General features: G+C 34.8%; 1 protein-coding gene and 1 non-coding gene across 3 annotated transcripts in view; one reads left to right on the top strand and one right to left on the bottom strand.

The window, feature by feature from the left end:
• The window catches only part of Sh3gl2 (SH3 domain containing GRB2 like 2, endophilin A1), a 200,095-nt gene that overhangs the window by 131,684 nt on the left and 56,388 nt on the right, over positions 1 to 12,023 (bottom strand). The gene's annotated exons all lie outside the window — the stretch shown is intronic.
• Positions 3,579 to 3,682, top strand: LOC144377469 (U6 spliceosomal RNA). The gene has a single exon (XR_013438468.1). It is a non-coding gene; the product is annotated as a U6 spliceosomal RNA (small nuclear RNA).

The raw sequence follows: 12,023 nt of genomic DNA, 5'->3' as shown, positions 1-12,023 counted from the left end.
GGAGTCTCAAAAGAATAAAGAAAAACACATGGATTGAAAAAAAAAAAAAAAAAAAAGGACTGAACAAATAATCCCCCAAATTTTTCCAGAACTGAGGAAAACAAAGAATAACATCTGATTTAAAGAGTTTCCACAGGAAGGGAGAAAGGAAGAAATCAAAGAAAGCAAGGAATAAAACAGGTATAGTAATTAGAAAACATAAAATCATATGGCAAAAACAAGCCTGGTAGAACAGAAATCACAATTAAAGTAAATGAATGAAACATACTACCAATATATTTCTCAAATTGAATCTTATTTTATTTATTTATCTATTTATTTTTTTAATGTTATTGGGGATTGAAACTAAGGCCTCATGTATATAAGGAAAGCACTCTATTATTGAGCCACTCCTCAATACTAGGATTTCTTAAAAAAATCATGACTCAAACAGTCAATATGAAAGCATGAAAGATATTTTGTAAGAAACTCATCAAAGAAAGACAGTGAGGTAATTTTATTATCAGACAATAGAATGTAAAACCAAAAACATCATCAGGAACAGATGGGCCAGGCACAATGGCACATGCCTGTTATTCCAGCAACTCAGGAGGCTGTGGCAGAAGGATCACAAGTTTGAGGCCAGCCTCAGAAACTTAGCAAGACCCTGTCTAAAATATAAAATGGAAAGGGGTAGAGATGTAGCTCAATAGTAGAGTACCCCTGGGTTCACTTCCCCAGGTAAGAAAAAAAGAACAAACAGAATTTATGTACTTTTAAAAGGAACTGTGTCTGAAACAAAAATACAACACTCACAGAAGGATGTGTACATAAAAATGTGACCACAAAATGTAAAAATAAATAACAGATCTACTAGAATAAATAAACTATTTTCATTGGATAATTTACTATGCTCCCCATAGAAACACAAGATTTAAATAAATGTTTTATTGGGTATAATATGAAGACACTCCTCTCAGAAATGAGGATGTAAATATCCTACTTATAGTGATGTACTTCAAATGATTTCTTTAGAATTTTAGAAAACAACCTATTTTTATTCTTAACATTCATGAACCTGGTCATTCACAGACCCAAAGGGAAATCTCTAAAGTTATTTAAAACATGAATCAGATTATGTTCTTATTTCAATATAATAAAGGCAGGAACAAATAATAAAAGGTAAATGGAAGATTCTATAATCTGAAATCTAAAAAACTAGATATGTACTATGTAAAAATAATGCCCAATAATGACTTACAGAAGAAATAATAAGAGAAACTACAAAATCCTTAAAGTATGATGAGAAGGAATGCCAAACTTTATGAGATTCATCTAAAACCTAAGAATTTAAATGTTTCCCAGCAAATAATGACTAAAATAATAAGCCATTAACTTAAGTAAATACTCACCAAGAGAAGAATTAGAAATGAGAATTCAGGGAATAAAAACAAAGGTAGATATCAGAGAACAGGAAAACCAATTAACTGAATTGATTACTAAACCACCAAGTAGAGCTTAGACAGACTAATAGTTTAGAATAACCTCAGGCAGGATTTCAGGGCAGGAGGAAGGGATCACTGCCTCACACCATTTAAGACTGGATAAAACTGGGGACTCGGATTGCAGCTCAGAGAAAGAGTACTCACCTAGCATGCATGAGGCACTGGGTTTGATCCTCAGCACCACATAAAAATAAAATAAAGGTTCAAAAAATTATTAGTTTTTTTAAAAAAAGAGATTGGATAAAACTATGAAAGTAATGAGTGAGAAAACATTCTTAGAAATTTAAAACAAGTGAAATAATAAAATGAAAGGATGCTGGAAATATCAAAATGGCACCTTTAAAGTGCTGATAGGAAAAACAATCACCTTAGAATTGTTTACCCAGCAGTAAATCCTCGAATACTATGGCAAAATGAAGACTTCTTTAAGAAAATAAAAGCTGAAAGAATTCATTACCCACAGACTGCTAGAAATCAAACAAAGAAATCCAGCCAATTAGGTAACAGAGAACATTAATAGGAGAGTTTAGCCAAGTTATCAGGGACGCAACCAATATACATCAAATCAATACAATTTTTCTGTATTATAATAACCAATCAGGAAAATTTAGCACTAAGCAAAAATAAAAACAAAAAATAATCCTTCAGGCATGGCAAAAAAAAAATGTATCTAGGAATTAACCTGTTAAAGACTCCACAAAATTCTCAATGGAAACTTAAAATCTTAAAGGATATTTTAAAATCCCTGAATAAATAGAGAAGATGCTTATGGACAGAATAAATTAACATTTTAAAGATGCCAATGCTCTCTAAAATTAATTTATATCTTCAGAGCATTTCCTATAATATCTCATTAGGAATTTGATGGTGCTTGAAAGTTAATTCTAAAAATGTACATGGGAGGGGGAATTAATAGCTGAGACAGTATTTGAAGAAAATAAAGCCAATGTTAGAAGGAGCTTATCCTGCCAGATATTATGTTACAGTAATTAAGAACAGTTAAAAGAAGTATCAAGAAGCAAAGTCAAGAAACAGAATGCATGTTCTACTTCCTTCTCATACACTTACACAACACATGCACATATGCATGCATGCACGCATGGGCACATGCACACAGAAAAGGAGTGAACCAGAGAAAATGTCTGAGGTCAGTTACAGGTGTCGGAATTCAGGCCTAAGGGAAGTCATGGTTCTATAACTAGGACATTAGGGTGACCAGATAAGGGACTCTGTAATGGACACCCGGAGTGTAAGACTCAAACACTCTAAAAGAAAGAAGCACCATAAGGAATCTAACATATTAATAATATTTCCAAACAAGAGAGAATCTTCCATGGATTCAGGACTTCTTTATCTTTCATGTTGCCATTTACTTGTGATTTTACAAAAATATGCTTCAGTTCATTGGCCATGAAAACATCAAGTGAATCTCACCTCCAATACTCTTCAACCAATCTGTAAGAGCAACATGATTATTAATTAAGGTCTGAGGAAAATGTGGGCCATTTTCCACTGTACATTTCAAATTGTCACAAGATGTCATTTATACCTAGTTTAAGTAAAATCCTGGAACTGATCACACTGTACTTATTATGTATTAATATATAACACCTGAAATATTCTATAACTAAGTTGAGAATATAAATGAAAATAACATCGTCAACTGTTGTTTTTAGTTTAACTTCTTATCAGAATTGGTATGATATCAACTTTACTCTCTCCAGGGAAAATGTCCTTGTCAGTATATTAGAGATATATGGAATATTAAATAAAAACTGGTGGTTATGAAGATTTTTATTTTATATTAAATCATGAGCACTATTCTACATTTTTCTATATAGAACATCAGGACATATTAAATATCATTTTGGTACAACAAACCTGTCAAAACTATTAACTATGATTTCTCTTCTTAATTTCTGTTTCAACAGATGTATAACAAATTGGTTTGAAATGTTTATTTAATATCTAGGCATAGCAAGAAAATGTATTATGACTTCTCTGAGAAAAAGAATATTAACACTCATACCACTGACTATTTTCCCCATCCTCAAAATGATGACTTATATATGTTTTTATTAAAAGAAAAATGTAGTGCTTACTTTGACAGCACTTATACTAAAATTAGAATGACATAAAAGATGAACATGGCCACAGTGCAAGGAGACACTCAAGTTCATGAAATGTCCCAGATATTTAAAAGGGCTGGAATATAGCTAGTAACAAAACACCCTAGGAAGGAATAGAGGGAGGGAAGGAAAAAAGGAAGAAAGGAAGGGAGGGAGGGAGAGAGGCAGAGAGGGAGAGAAGAAACACTGCATCGTTTGAGTGATGTCCAGTCAAGCCAACTTAGTTAAATACCATTTGGTAGACTAATTTATTTTTCAATTGAAGTAGAAAAGGTGAGTTTCATGGCATTTCCCATTGCCCTTTCAAATATCATACACTTGGTTACTTACCATACAATTATTACTTTTTCATTTAAATTGTACTGAAAATAAAAACATTTTGATTGAATCAGGATGCAATATTTATGAAGGAAAGTGAGTTTAATCCAAAACATAGTTTGTAACAGTGTCTTTGAAAAAAATGTATACTATAGAGCCTCATGAATGCTTGAGTTAAGCAAAAATGGAATAAAAGCTTATATTGACATATTTCTTCTTTTTTTTTAAGTTGCAGATGGACACAGTACCTTTATTTTTTTTTATGCAGTGCTAAGGATCAAACCTAGTACCTCACACATGCTAGGCAGGTGCTCCACCACTGAGCTACAGCCCCAGCCCAACATATTTATTCTTACACATATGCTAACATACAATATCAGGAAGCACGATTATACTCAATAAATCAAAACCCTTGAGAGAGATGTGCTCTTTGCATCTAGATCTCACTGCAGTGATTTTGGAAAAACTGGACTGATGTGATGAAAATTCTATAGCACTTTGCTTCTGGGTGTAGGATGCAAACTACACTGCCAGCCCTTTCCAGAAGGTGCTTTCATCATGCATCACAGGAAACTCCTCTGAACATTCCACCTTTACCAAAAGACAGACTTACGATAATATCTGAAATCTGTCAACACAAAAATTTTAAATCCTGAGAAGCTATCTGAAAGAAGACTATGACTTATTTTTCTAAGCAACTTTCTGAGGCACTATATCTCAGTACATTTTGGGACATGAATTTACTAAATAATAATGGCAACAATAAAATATTCCAAGGGAACACTCGCTCTCAAGTTTCTAAAGATTAATCTACCTATGCTAAAAAGCTAATACTGTATCACTGAGTGAGTTAAAGATCAGCATACTTACTTTCCATAAGAACAAAACCAAACTCCTTTGCTTGGCACTCCAGATATGTAAAGATGTGCCTCCAATTCCTTTCAAACCCAGTTTCCAACTTCCTGTGCATCTTAATGTAGCTAAGCCGACTACTTAGTCCTTAACCCCATCTCAATTCCACTAAGCTTGCCTTCTCCTCATCTTGATCATGCTCTTTTTTCCAAGTACTGATCTATGTAAGAAGTCAATTTTCAAGGTCTAATTTTAAAAGATGTCTCTTTGAGTGCTAAAATGCCACACTCTGAATTCTCTACTCTGTGCTAAATGCTTTTTATGCAATATTTCATCTTTGCAATCCCTCCCCAAGGATAGCCACACTAATTACTATTATTAAGTGCTTCTACATGGTGCCAAAGGCTTTATAACATCACTTAATTTAACCTTTGCCACCAACCATTTTGTTATGCTTATTCTATACAGATGAGGAGTGTTAATTATGAGAGGTAAAAACAACACCTCTATGGTCTGAATGTGAATCCCAGCTCTACCACTTTCATCTTCCTAAATCAGCAGTTTGTTCAAATGTTAAAATGTGTGTATATGGGTATGTGCAACAAACAAGGCCTCTCTCATAGAGCTATGGTAGCCTTAAATGAAATCAACCATATGTAGCATTAAGCATAGCATCTGATATATAATGAGAACTTGCTAAGTACCAACTGTTAATCTTACTTCACAGCATCTAGCAGAGTGTTTTGCACATAGGAGAAACAAAAATATATTGCTTATTAGAGAATATTCCCTATTTTAAAAAACTAAGTTTCTTTTACAAGTCAACTTAGAGATGCAGTTTGTAACTTCAGATCATTAGAAAACACGAAACTAAATTCAAAGCATGTTTGGTTTTCCCTTACCTGCTACCATAAGCAAACATACTGCAGAAGCACTGTGGAAATGATGATTGAGTTTATGTTCAGAGGGACTGGAAAAGCTATTTTCTTGGACACACCAGTGGGAACTAGAAAGTTAAAATGTAATACTCATTCAAATCTAGCACAGAGTTATTAATATTGGAAAACTGATAAAATAATCAGCAGTCAACTTAAAAAAATATTCCCTTATAGAAGCTTAATAACATTTTTTAAACAATCTCCTCCAGGTAAAAAACGAAAATATTTTTCAATTTGTAATTTTTATAAGATTCTATAATTACATATCTAAATTTAAATGCAGGCTTTTACTTAGAATTTGTGCATATTTAGATAAACCTCTAAAAGGAAGCTTTCCTTTATTTACATTCTTCCTTAGAAATCGTTTCTAAAAAAATTAAAATACTATCAATTATAAGAGGCAAAATACTGAAAGGAAAACAATATTCTAATGAGTCCTCAATGATGTGTTAAAAATTATCTGCATGTTTGCATAACAGAACTTTCATTTTAAAGACACAGCAATAGTATATAAAAGAAAAAATAAAATAGCCACAGTAAATAAAACTTTTCAAGTAAACAATTCAAAACACTCCTTGTCCTTGGGGTGGTGAGAAAACCATAGAAGAAGCCCAGAAAAGCCACTAGCCAACAGAGCACAACACTGGACATAGCACAGCTGCGTCCTGTCCGACACAGATCATTTCAATTTGTCTTCTCAACAGCCATGCATGACGGGCACCACAGTCCTATTTCACAGGCTGGTCTAAGGATCAGCACATGAGAGAGATCCTTTAAAATAAAAACAAATGTTGATTGTCTTTAACATTATAAAGATTTCAGGAAATGTACTCTATAAATCTGTTCAGTCTTTTGGTGACAGGCAGAAATAATTCTCTTGGAAAAGGAAAAAGAGTATACAGATTGGGTAAATAGGATTTATTATAAAACAGAGAAGAAAAATGTAACCTCTCTCCAAACTCTCTAGCCACACAATGACTAGTAAATAAATAAGAGTATAAAAATGCTTAGAAAAGTAATCCTTTATCATATTTAATTGAGAAACACCACAGAATGCTTCATTAGTAGAAGCAAATGAGATAACCACAAAGAGGCTATATATTTTTAGAAGTTTTTACTTTATTAGGGTATAATTTATATTTTCACAACCTAAGTGCAATTAAGATAATAAGTTTTGAGTCATTTATTTTAACTGTAAAGTTTAAGTTTTGTAATTGATACAATCTTGTTACCACCACTACATTTTTTGAGATACAACAACACCATCACTGGAAAGTTTCCTGGTACTCTTCTGTAGTTACACTGTCAGCCAAACTCCCAGTCCAGGAAATCCCTGATCTTCTTCCTACCACTAATTTTAAAAATTACAGAATTTCATTGAAATGATTCAGACAACATTTGGTCTTTGGAGTTGGACTTCTTTCCTGCAGCATAACTTTTTTAAGTTTTCTTAAAATTCAACAGATATTTTCACATGTTAGTGTTTTGTTCTTTTTAGTATTAAGCAATATTCATAACATGGATATACCATGATCACGTTGTGTCCAGCTGGAACTATTATGAATAACACTGATATGCACTTCTACATAAAAGTCTGTATGGATAGGTTATCTCTCTTCAAAAATCCATGGAGTTGGATTGCTAAGTTTACATGGAAAATTTATGTTCATCTTATAAACAGTACCTTACTGTTTTCCAATCTGCATTCCGACCATCATCATCCAAGGGCTCCAGCTGCTCGCCATTGTCACCAACACTTAATACTGTTCATCTTTTTAACTTTCACTATCAAATGGAAATGTAGTAGTATTTCACTGTGGCTTGAATATGCATTTTCCTGACATCTAGTAATGGTTAACATCTCTTCATGTGCTTATTGGTCACTTAGGTATGTTCTGTTATGAAGTGTCCCTTCAAATCTTTTGTCCTATTTTAATTGGGCTGTCTTACTAAATGTGTTTTAAGAGTCCTCTATATATTCTGAATGCAAGCTTTATATCAGATTAATTTTATAAATATTTTTCATGTTGTATGTATGGCCTGCCTTTTTTCTTCAGATATATCTTTCAAAGAAGAAAAGTTTTAAATTTTGATGAAGCCCATTTTAGCATTTTTTTAACAGGTCAAGATTTTTGCATATTTTTTAAGACATTGCTGCTTAATTAAATATTGTATGTCACAAGAGAAAATGACAAGGCTTTCACTTCAATTCTTACAATTCAGAATTCAGATATTCAATCAACATACTTCACCCTGCTTCCCGGTGTGGAGATTGTACCCATAGGCACTCTACCACTGAACTTATATCTCTAGCCCTTTTTGTATTTTTTATTATGTTATTAAGTTGCTGAACCTGGCCTTAAACTTGAAATCCTCCTGCCTCAACCTCCCAACTCACTGATTACTGGCCATTCAATCTACTATCATAAAGCAACTATCAAATAAACTATACTTGATAGAGGCCTATTTGGCCAAAACTCACTTCCTAATCAGTGTTTTAAAGTACCATGAGGTTTAATAACTGAGATAGACTTATTCCACATATAACAGTGGAGGCTAATCTAAGAAAAGGAGACCTTAAAAAAATACATGTGCCAGCCCAGTGCTTATCTCATATAATCTTAATTTAAAAAGCCCTAGGAGGTATACTAGTACTGCTACTTTTGCTTAGCCTAGTGTTTAAGGAGATGGACTCTGCAACTAGACTATCTCTGTTCAAAGCTCAGCTTCACTATTTCCTAGCTATGTGATCTTGAAGTCACTTATCTATCTCTCCATCTCCTAATTGGTAACACAAAGAAAAATATTAATATTTACCTCAAAGGATACTCTAAATATTAATGATATAACATACGTACAGCATTTAGGTTACACATGCCATACAGTAAACTCTGTAATTTTCTGCTCTCCCATATTTATTTTATAGGGAGATAAAATAGATGATAGACATAAACCTATTTGTCTAAGGGCAAAGCCACTGGTGGCTGTTCAAACAAGGTTATTAGACCAGCAGCTTCAATATCAACTGGGAACTTGCTAGAAATGAAAATCCTCAAGCTTACTTGAGTCAGAAACCTTGGAAGTGGGTCCAACAACATGGTTCTGACAAACCCCAGGGATTTTGATGTCCATTAAGAACCAGGGAGGGCTGGGGCTGGGGCTCAGTAGTGGAGCGCTTGCCCAGCACATGTGAAGCACTGGGTTTAATCCTTAACATCACATAAAAAATAAATTAAATAAAGGTATTGTAGCCATCTACAACTAAAAATATTTTCAAAAAAGAAAAAAGACCCAGGGAAATGGAGAGAAGTCAGACTTCCGAGTCTGGAGGTGGGAGCCTACAGGGTGTTGGGGAGGGGCATCTAGCAGGACAGCTCCACCTGGAGAGAGTGGCAACTGCGCTGAAGGGAGGTCCACCTCCATGTTGATCTTGGCTTAAAGGCAGGTGCTGTGGCCACATGGAGGCTGGTGGTTCAGGCTGAGCCCACACAGCAGAGGGCCTTATCCTGCACATCTCCCAAGACGACAGAGAAGATGGGTGTGGTGTTTCTATCTAATCTTTACATCTCAGCTTACATATCACTTTGCCAAGGGACATTCTATCACCACCCTGTCAAAAACAGTTTTCCATCACCTCCAACTATTCTCCATCTCGTCATCTGGCTTTCTGTAAGACATTCTTCACAACTGACTTCATTTTCATTTATTTGCTTACTTCTGTGTCTCTACTATAATTAAGAGGCTTCATTTGGAGAGGGACCTCATGTGTTCTGCTGATTTACATATCTGTAGCTCCCAGTCCAGGACCAGAATGCAGGGGGAAAAAAAAAACACAATGATAATAAATGTTTGCATAATGGAAGAATTTGAAAATGAACATCCAATAGCATAAGGAGTTTTTTGATACTGAGCTGAAAAATGTGCTGAGAAATGAGAAAATTCTAAGGGCCTCGTGGGACATCTTGAAAAACAATCAGGCCTATGAAATCAATGTTTTAGGATCAAAAGGTAAGCTTGATGAAGGAGTAAAAATTTTACAGTTGATCTAGTTTGTTAGAAATAATGACTCCAGTTGTTTTGAACACACAGCAATAGCTTCTGATTTTATTATCCTAACTGACGAAGATACAGCTCAGAAAGGACAGGACACTTGCCTGAAGGCACACAGGTAGTAAAAAAATGAGACCAGACTCAATCCAAACTTGTATGTCCAAAAGGAATGCTTTTTCCAGTTTTTTTTTAATCCTGTGGACAAAGGCCAATGTGGAATTTGTCTTTTTTATCAATTTATCCATTCAAAGATGTTACAGTACTTGCTGACTTCCCAACTGAGTTAGAAACAGACACATCCATAGATAATATACAGCACAGGTGCTATAAGGCAGCTATGAGCAGAGGCTTTATGGAAGGTCCCAGAGTCTCAAAGCAACTGTTACGCAAGGTGAGGGACCAGAGAACTGTCTGCCTGGGCCTGACTCTCACAGCCATATCCCAACCAGTTTCCATCAACCAGCTACACTGACTTAAGTAGTAATTGTCATTAATAAATAAGTGGCTGATAAGGTCTTAACTGTTAGGCAAAAAATATAGCATGACATTACATAAATGTTAACTCTCATGTCCAAAAGCTATCAAACCAAAATTCTATAGTTTACTCCATATTCCACCCAACAATTTTGGTTCTCAGGAAACAAGCCTACTACAAAAGAGACCATTTTAGCAACAAATTCTCCATGTATTTAGTTCATATTTTTTTTATTCTGGTCTGAAACTTCCAGGTAATTAGCAGGTTAGGACAGGTATTATACTACAAGAAAAACAGGGGAAATATTTATCAATATCAACACATTCATAAGCATAAAGGAACTGAATATCTCCATTCATAACAAATTAAAAACACTAAGAAAACCATCCAGAAAAAATAATGCAGGCAATTGTTAGAAAAAAGAAAAGGAGACAACTGGCCTTAACTTTGGTTTTGATTTTGGTTTTAAAGACTGTGTTAAGGATAAGGTAACTAGAGCCAATTCAGTGGACACAAAAGAAACTATTTGAATTAACTGTCTACTTTAAATTCTTGCCCAGTATAGGTTAAATATTTGCCTTGATGTATGACAAAGATCATTAACTCTATGGCTAGTAAAACTTCAACAACTAGAAAATAATCTTCATGGACTTACCAAAAAACCCTGATGTCTACTTTTCTTTAATATTATCAAAATATCTAAACTGTGGCATGATTCCAGTAGTGAAAAAGGTCACTTTGCAGTTATGATTAGCATAGAGAAAGGAATAATGAGTCAGGATACGTCAGGCTGTGTGTCCTGAATGCTGTATAATAAGGTTTCCTCACACAATGAATAGTCAGCTGAAAAGGCAATACAATGGTGTTTATAAGGATAGGAGTTTAGGTGTGTGATAAAATGCTGTGGATTTCACATAGATCGATGTTGCTCATGAACACTTCCATGCTGACTACAGTAGCAAGTGCTATGTGGGCATCTAGAAGTATTGTGATAAAAATGAGCTAAGGTTTTTCCCTCCATGGCTGTCTTGCTAGGTACTTCTAAGGAACTATAATTTTTTAAAGACCATCATTAATACGCCATATATGGGCATTTGCACATGTATGTATACACATAGGAACCCCACACCATAGCAAACTGATAACTTCATAAGAACTCACAAAGGAAGTAAGAGGCAAGATAACCAAACCTGTGCCAAAGAAGCAAAGCTTCAGTGTTGCTATGCCTGCCTTGGTAAGTCACGTGCCTACATGTAGTCTAATTAATTGACACCCTGTTACTTAATGTCATTATCTGACTGATAAATGACAGCTAGAGAAAATAGCAACTGCCACTGTGTGGCTTTTGTTCTTCCAAACTTTTCAATAATATCCCTTGACACCAGAGCAACCACGAATTCCTTGGAGAGTCTTTAGTAGTCCACTTGCTTTTCTCCCTTATTCCTAAGCACCCAGGGGCAGCACAGCTAATTTCCAAGAGACATCTCAAGGAGCTAACACACATTTACCAGACTCTTCTACCACATATACTCAGAGTACCCTGTGTCCTTCTCAGCATGCACCTGCCCTCTCAGCCTGTGGATGCTCTGAGAGGCAGGAAATGTGCACTCCCAGCCCCAGAACACAGGTGGCTAAGCCCATTTTTTAAAAATTTGTTCTAATTAGTTATACATGAGAGCAAAGAGTGTTTCAACTCATTGTACACAAATGGAGCACAACTCTTCATTTTTCTGGTTGTACACAATGCAGAATCACACCATTTGTGCAATCATACACA

The sequence above is a fragment of the Ictidomys tridecemlineatus genome, chromosome 4 (genome assembly GCF_052094955.1).
Source record: "Ictidomys tridecemlineatus isolate mIctTri1 chromosome 4, mIctTri1.hap1, whole genome shotgun sequence".
Lineage (NCBI taxonomy): Eukaryota > Metazoa > Chordata > Mammalia > Rodentia > Sciuridae > Ictidomys > Ictidomys tridecemlineatus.
This window is presented reverse-complemented; position numbering and strand designations above follow the sequence as displayed.